Below are 6,757 nucleotides of genomic sequence, written 5' to 3' on the forward strand. Positions count from 1 at the left end.
TTTCTCTGGAACTTGATTTTATGCACTGAAGAACAGCTGGGGATGAGAAAAAGATTAAGGGGGGAAAAAAATCAGGAAGAAATTTACTGATCTTGCAGAGTCTTCTTTGTATTGTAAACCGCAGACAGAATGTCATCCTTGCTGAGGTAGCGGTGACTGAAAGCCAATTGATGTAAGCTGATGCTATGAGAGAAAGGCTGGCAGAATTTGCCTGAACCTTTGTGGTAGAACCACTGCAAGTCATCATGAAGCAGTGATGTTTCCATGATACAATGGAAATGTCTGCTCTGAGTTGGAAGTAATTCGTGAATCAGCTTGTATTTATTAATTGAAAAATAAAATGAAAGGAATGATTGGCATTATGATCGCAAGAAAGAAGTTCCAGGTGAGCAAGCATTAATCCGGCAAAAATTTTTCTTTGCAAAATGACACATCTTTTAAAATGGAATTTGTTGTAGACTTCATTCTAATAAAGTTCTTGCTTATAAACTATTGAAAACAGGATATACTATAATATAAAATGAACAGTAAACCAAATCATATCAGTATGATCAACATTCAGCCAATAGTGGAATCAATGGAACCACACTTTAAAATGAAAGGAAGTATCTTCCAAATTAATTTTCAGGATGTGTAAAAGTTGAACTTTGGAAAGTGACCGATTGAGCCTTTCCTGTCATTCAATTAGGTGAGAACTGATTTACATCTTTAAATTGTCTAACCTGCCCTGTCTCCCTATTCCTTTATTCACTTATTTCACAATATTAAATTAATCTCAACCATCAGTATATTCTAGAACTGAGTATTCACAGAGCATGTAGGATTGTAAGATTATCATTGTATCTTTTAGTTTAGTTTAGAGATACAACATGGAAACAGGCCCTTCAGTCCACCGAGCCCGCACTGACCAGCGATCTCTGCACATTAAAGCTATCCTACACACACTAGGGACAATCTTTACACATACCAAGCCAATTAACCGACAAACCTGTATGTCTTTGGAGTGTGGGTGGAAACCAAAGGTCTCGGAGAAAACCCACACAGTCATGGGGAGAACGTACAAACTCCGTACAGAGAGCACCTGTTGTCGGTATCTGTACCTCATCCCACTTGTACATATGGCTATGAACTTGACTTGACTTGATTCAACCCTCCAGGTCATTTGTCCTCACCTTAATCCCTTTTCTATGAGGTTAAGGCCCCTATGTCTAGGTTTCCACCCTGAAATAACAGCCTCACAGCATTTAACCTGGCAGATTTTCTGTCTGAATCCAACAGTGACATGCAGTTACTTCATAGCATAATACAGCAAATTCATAAATACTTACAGATCAGGAATATACAGTTTATTTGCTCCAGGTGATCTCAAAATCCTTTACTGACAATCCTACAACCTTGTAATCAAAATAATTATTCATAGATTCAAAAGTGCCATTTTTTGCTTCTCAAGTTCTACTTATCTGGGGTGTGATTGATCCCATTAGGCGACAGCATCTCCATCCAATTGGTGTTGGAATAAGCACCAGGAAATGCTACGAAGAGAATGAACAGGACTGATATTACTGAAGGAAGAAGAAATAGAGATGTCTCTAAATTATTTCCCAGCTAGAAGTAAGTGTTCAGTGTTCTGTATGGTCTCATCAGCATGCACTCAGCATCTAATATAGACTTTAATAGAATCAATTTTGAGGCCAGAGTACAACATTCTGACGTGACTAGGGCTATCAACTAGGGATGAACATAGAAGCATTTTTTTCCTGTCCTCTTTTTCAATGTTAACAATGAAATGATGCAATAAAGAGGAAGGTTTTGTCACTCATACATTGTTTCTATTCTGCTCCTGGAAATAAAATGATCAGAACATGAATATACTTTTGAAAACTAGAGGTTTGAAAACTAGAGAACTAGAACTTTAGATTCTTGTACTGATGGAAAATTGTCGTAACAGGTCCAGACCTCCACAGTGAACTGATGACTGCCCTTAGTTATTTACATGTAATCTGTTTTCTTTTGAAATTGAGAGGCTCACCCAATAATGGCTGAGGCACAATAAGTATATTATTTCTAAACACAAAGACTAGATCTTGCAAATATTGTAACCTGCGCCTTCTACAATATGTTAATCATTCAATTAATCCTGGTGGATGCTCACTATTTCATTGACTTTGCAAAGAAAAAGTTGGCTATTTCCATCATAGAAATTAGGTGCAGGAGTAGGCCATTCGGCCCTTCGAGCCTGCACCGCTAGATCATGGAATCCACCATCTCATACAGCTCACATACACATCATTAGCAGTGGCTTGCCCCTTGCAAGTTGTTGAAATGCCATTAGGTGTTAGTTTCAGGTGGGTGGCAGTCAAATAAGATATTCTCAATGCCCCACTGTTTAATTGTAGGAGAATAGTAAGATTAAATGAGAACTTACCAGTTTGAAGTTTGATCTGTATTTTATGAGGAGGAACGTTGAGGGAATACGTGAAGAACCCGCTGCCAACGCATGCGTGTCATTCTTCAAAGCAGCGGTGTGAGGTCACAGAAAACTATAATGACCTAACATAGTAGGATTATCAAAGAGATACCAGTTTTTGATATGATCATAGGAGGGTGGCAGCGGAGGGCACGTATTCCCTCAACGTTCCTCCTCATAAAATACAGATCAAACTTCAAACTGGTAAATTCTCGTTTAATCTTACTATTTTACTTCGGAGTCACGTGAGTGACTACGTGAAGATTTCAAAGCTCTGTGACCTCATGCCGTGGAACGAGTCCATGCTTCACAACTGCCTTGGGTATTGGGAGAGAGCATCATTAGTAATTTTAAAACACACTTATACAAAGAGTTGTGTGGTATAACGAAAAAATATAAATTTATTAATTGAAAATCATAGCCCTGTAACCTTTCGGGCAAATTATATTGTTGAACGTAAAATGGTTTCCGAACACGATGATGGCTCCAAAACTGGTTTATTATAAAAACCTTTGGAAAGTCCTTTCGGATGACCATCCTGCCATTCTGAGGATTTGGTCTGTGGGTACCTCTAGAATTTTTGCTGCGGATGTTGCTGCAGCCCTGGTGGAATGAGAGTTAAAAACATTAGTGTCTATTCCTGCCATCTTTAGGACATATTTGAGCCACCTTGATATAGTTTGGGTCGTGACCCTTTTGTGCGGTTTCTTGTAAGAGATTAACAACGCCATTTCCTGACCTCGAATGCTCTTAGTATATTCTATGTATTATTGGATGTGTCTTGCTATACACAGTCGTTCGTCATATGGATATGCCATAAATTAAATCACTTGACCCGATGAACCTGGTCTGTTTTGTTTTATTAAATCCTGTGTGACAAACACCAGTTTCTCGGGTGAGATGATCAGGGAGTCCAGGCTAAGTTTGCTTAATGACTGGACTCGTTGTGCAGTAACTAACGCCATGAGCATAACCATCTTCATGGTCAGTTTCTGAAGTGACAATGCTGTTATGGGCGACCAGCTCCTCAGCATGTTTAGAACGACACCCACCGCCCAGATTTTGGAGTACCTGGTTTTAGGGGGATTTGCATTCAATATGCCCCTCATGAGTTTTGTTACCAGGGGGTGTGTTCCCACCGTGTGCCGCTCCGTTCCTTGTGATAGGTAATTGGAGAGTGCACTTCTGGCACTATTGATGGCACTGTAGCTCAATCGATTATCATAATGGAGGCTTGTTAAAATATCCAATATGGCCGGAATGTTCTTGGCCTTTTGGTCGAGGTTGTTGTCCAAGCAGTATATGCCCCATTTCTTGATGTGTCCAAGGTACTGCTTCCGTGTTGACAGTCTTTGTGCAGATGAGATGAGATTCATCGTCCTGTCTGACAACCCCATGCCGTGTAGTGGGTCTTTCAGACTCTATAAATCAACAAATCCCTAGTCTTATGGCATGGATGACTGCTCCCAGTCACCGGATGAATTAATTAATTCGGGCTATGTCCATAAGGGAACATGGTTCTAACACCATCCCCTGTATGACCGAATACCACGGTTGAGTAGGCCAGTCGGGTACTATGAGAATCCCAGATGCCGAGTGTTGTTGAATTTTCCTTAGTACCCGATTGATGAGGCAGAACGGGGGAAACACATCACCCTATGGCTTTTTTTACGTAACAATGCCAAGCTGGTTTTAGAATTTTAGTAAATAATCTTGGGGCTGATGTTTGCCCCTTTGGTAAAGCTCTATATTGCCAAAGTTCCCCCATCCAGTTAAATTTCAAATACCATCTGTGATCCCCTCTGATGGGTACTGTATAGTATGCAATCCCAGCTGACACTAATTCTTTAGCAGTAATAAGAGTATCCATCTTAAAATGAACATATTGAACAAATGTGTTTAGGGTTGAAAGGTCAATGATAATCATGCAACCCCCATCTTTTTTATATTTTTAATAAATATGTTTGATACAAATTCTAATTTTTCATGAATAGTATGCTCAATCACACGTTTTGTGTACAACCTTTGTAGCACCATGTGGGCTTTAGATTGTTCGGTTTTTGTAAGGACAAAATGCCTTTCAGGTGTATGTTGTACTGGGGGGTTATTGGGATAAGTAAATTCTATCAGATAACCCTGAATACTGCTTAGAATATACGAGTCTGTAGTGATTTTACACCATTCATAACTGTAGTATTGCAACCTCCCCCCACCATCGTGGGTCCCTTTTTTTTACAGAAGAACCACACCCACCTACCTCCATGGTTACCAGTGGTTGTGTTATTTCCTTTGTTTTTTGAAAAGAGGGGTTCTGGTTTGATATCTCTTGTTCGGGGTTGTGTGGGAGATTGAGGCTTCCGCATCTTCCAGGGTGGCCGTCCCTGGCCATACCCTAAAAAGGCTGCTGCGGGTAATATTGATTTCTGGCACTGCCACTGGTATGAGCCACATTTTTTGGTCTTGCATGTGGCTGGTATCGTGCTCCAAAATAGGACTTTGCTCTGGCCTTGATGAGCCCCAGTGTCTTGGCATTGTCATCCAGTTTTTTGACTTGTGCGGTCAAGTCTTGTCCAAACAAAAGGGTTGAGGTATTTGCGGTTCTTTGTTTGCAAATGGTAGCATATTAGGGGTCCAGTGCTGGCTGAATGGCAGCCTTCCGCATGTTGTTCAGCTCATATTGCACATTGCAAAACAGAGCTAGTGCGTCTTGATGGTCTTTGGTTAGTTCTGTTTTGTCCAGGGTGCGGGTGTATGCTGTGATCCCTGCCGTCAGTCCCTTTAAGGCTTTCTGGATCTTGAGGTCCTGGTTCCTGCCCATATGCTGCCAAATGCATTGGTTTACACTGGGCACCTGTAATGCCTCACAGTTGCCAGGTGGCAGATTCCTGGCCAGTTTCTGTAAATATTTCTTGTTGGAGTTTGTGGTCAGACATATAGTTAATACTATTGCCATCCTGGAATCCAAGTCTGCCCCTGTTTGACTTGGTTTAAAGTAATCAGCCACCATGTCCAGCAGAGTCCCTGCTGTTTTAGGATCATGGGACGCTGTATTACCAGGCTCTGGCCTATCAGGGTCCTTCCAACTCTTTTTTATAGAGTTAGAGGTCTCTAGGGGTCCCGCACGGGGTACCCATGTGGGGCTTACCTCCTGCCTACTGTGGCTAGTCTCCACATTCATGTGACTGCTACTGTGAAGGAGCTCCTTTTCCTCCGCTGTTCCCGTCCCCCGTACACAAGGGCACTGGTTTGCGGGTTTTCCTCGCCCCACCGCTGACCGCACCGGTCTTGTATGTAGGTCCACCTCTCCACACGGTCCCGGTACTCACAGGCACCTGTGCTGGCTGCTGTCATGCTGCAGTCACTCGTACCGGCTTCCTCCCAGCGTGGGCTAGCGGGTCGCTATTTTTAGGACATTGCGGAAGTGCCGTTGACGCCGTCTCCGTACTTCCAGTGCCTCGGACCCATCTAATACTTTAACCAAAGGATTAACAAACAGATTCTATGAAAAAAACCCTATTTTTAGGTCTACACCATTTTCCCACATACCTATAGTAAGGGTCATAGTAACATAGAAAAACATAGAAATTAGGTGCAGGAGCAGGCCATTCAGCCCCTCGAGCCTGCACCGCCACTCAATTCAATGGGTTTAAGCCCCAACAGAAGCAGGGCATCAAAAAATTAGTGAAAACTCTGAGTGTTCCTCTCCACGGAAATCTTTAGTAAAAGGCGAAAGATTTATACGATCTGAAGAGAAACCAGAGTATGTTCGTGGGGATGTACCCGATTCGTCGGGATTTTGCTGTGTAGCCGGTCAAAACCAGCTCCAACGCTCTCAGCGCTCCTGGCTGCTCGTTTGTCTCAGACCGCTGGGACCGACCCCGGTACTCACGGTACTGGTCCCTCGCGGTCGTTTGCAGCCGGTCAACCCCACTCCAATGTCCTCAGTTCTGTGAGCCTCGGCGCTGGCCGCTAGCGACTGCTCCAAGCCAGACTCGCTTGAGACTGGCATACGGGACGTCTTTGCTTCGCTTCCCGCCCGGCCGAGAAGTGAATTTTGCCGGTGCGGGAGCGAAGTCGGGCACAGGTGTTTCCTCTCCGGAAATCGGTGTGCCGTTGCTGCTCCTGCCGGCTGCCCGCACTCCGCGGTTCTCCCCCGCCAGCTTTCCGCAGCCTTCATGGACCCGGTCCATGTCTCCACCTAAAAGGTAAGTGGAAGGAACGCAGAGTCTCTTACCTGCTGTTCCCGACTTTCAAATTCTCTCAGATTCGAGCCGCTCGGACCGACCCCAT

General features: G+C 43.4%; 1 non-coding gene across 1 annotated transcript; it reads right to left on the reverse strand.

The window, feature by feature from the left end:
• Window positions 1–6,116: 6,116 nt before the first annotated feature.
• Window positions 6,117–6,231, reverse strand: LOC129716404 (U5 spliceosomal RNA). The gene has a single exon (XR_008726631.1). It is a non-coding gene; the product is annotated as a U5 spliceosomal RNA (small nuclear RNA).
• Between the last annotated feature and the right edge of the window lie 526 nt (window positions 6,232–6,757).

Source organism: Leucoraja erinacea, chromosome 2 (genome assembly GCF_028641065.1).
Source record: "Leucoraja erinacea ecotype New England chromosome 2, Leri_hhj_1, whole genome shotgun sequence".
Taxonomy (NCBI): Eukaryota; Metazoa; Chordata; class Chondrichthyes; order Rajiformes; family Rajidae; genus Leucoraja; species Leucoraja erinaceus.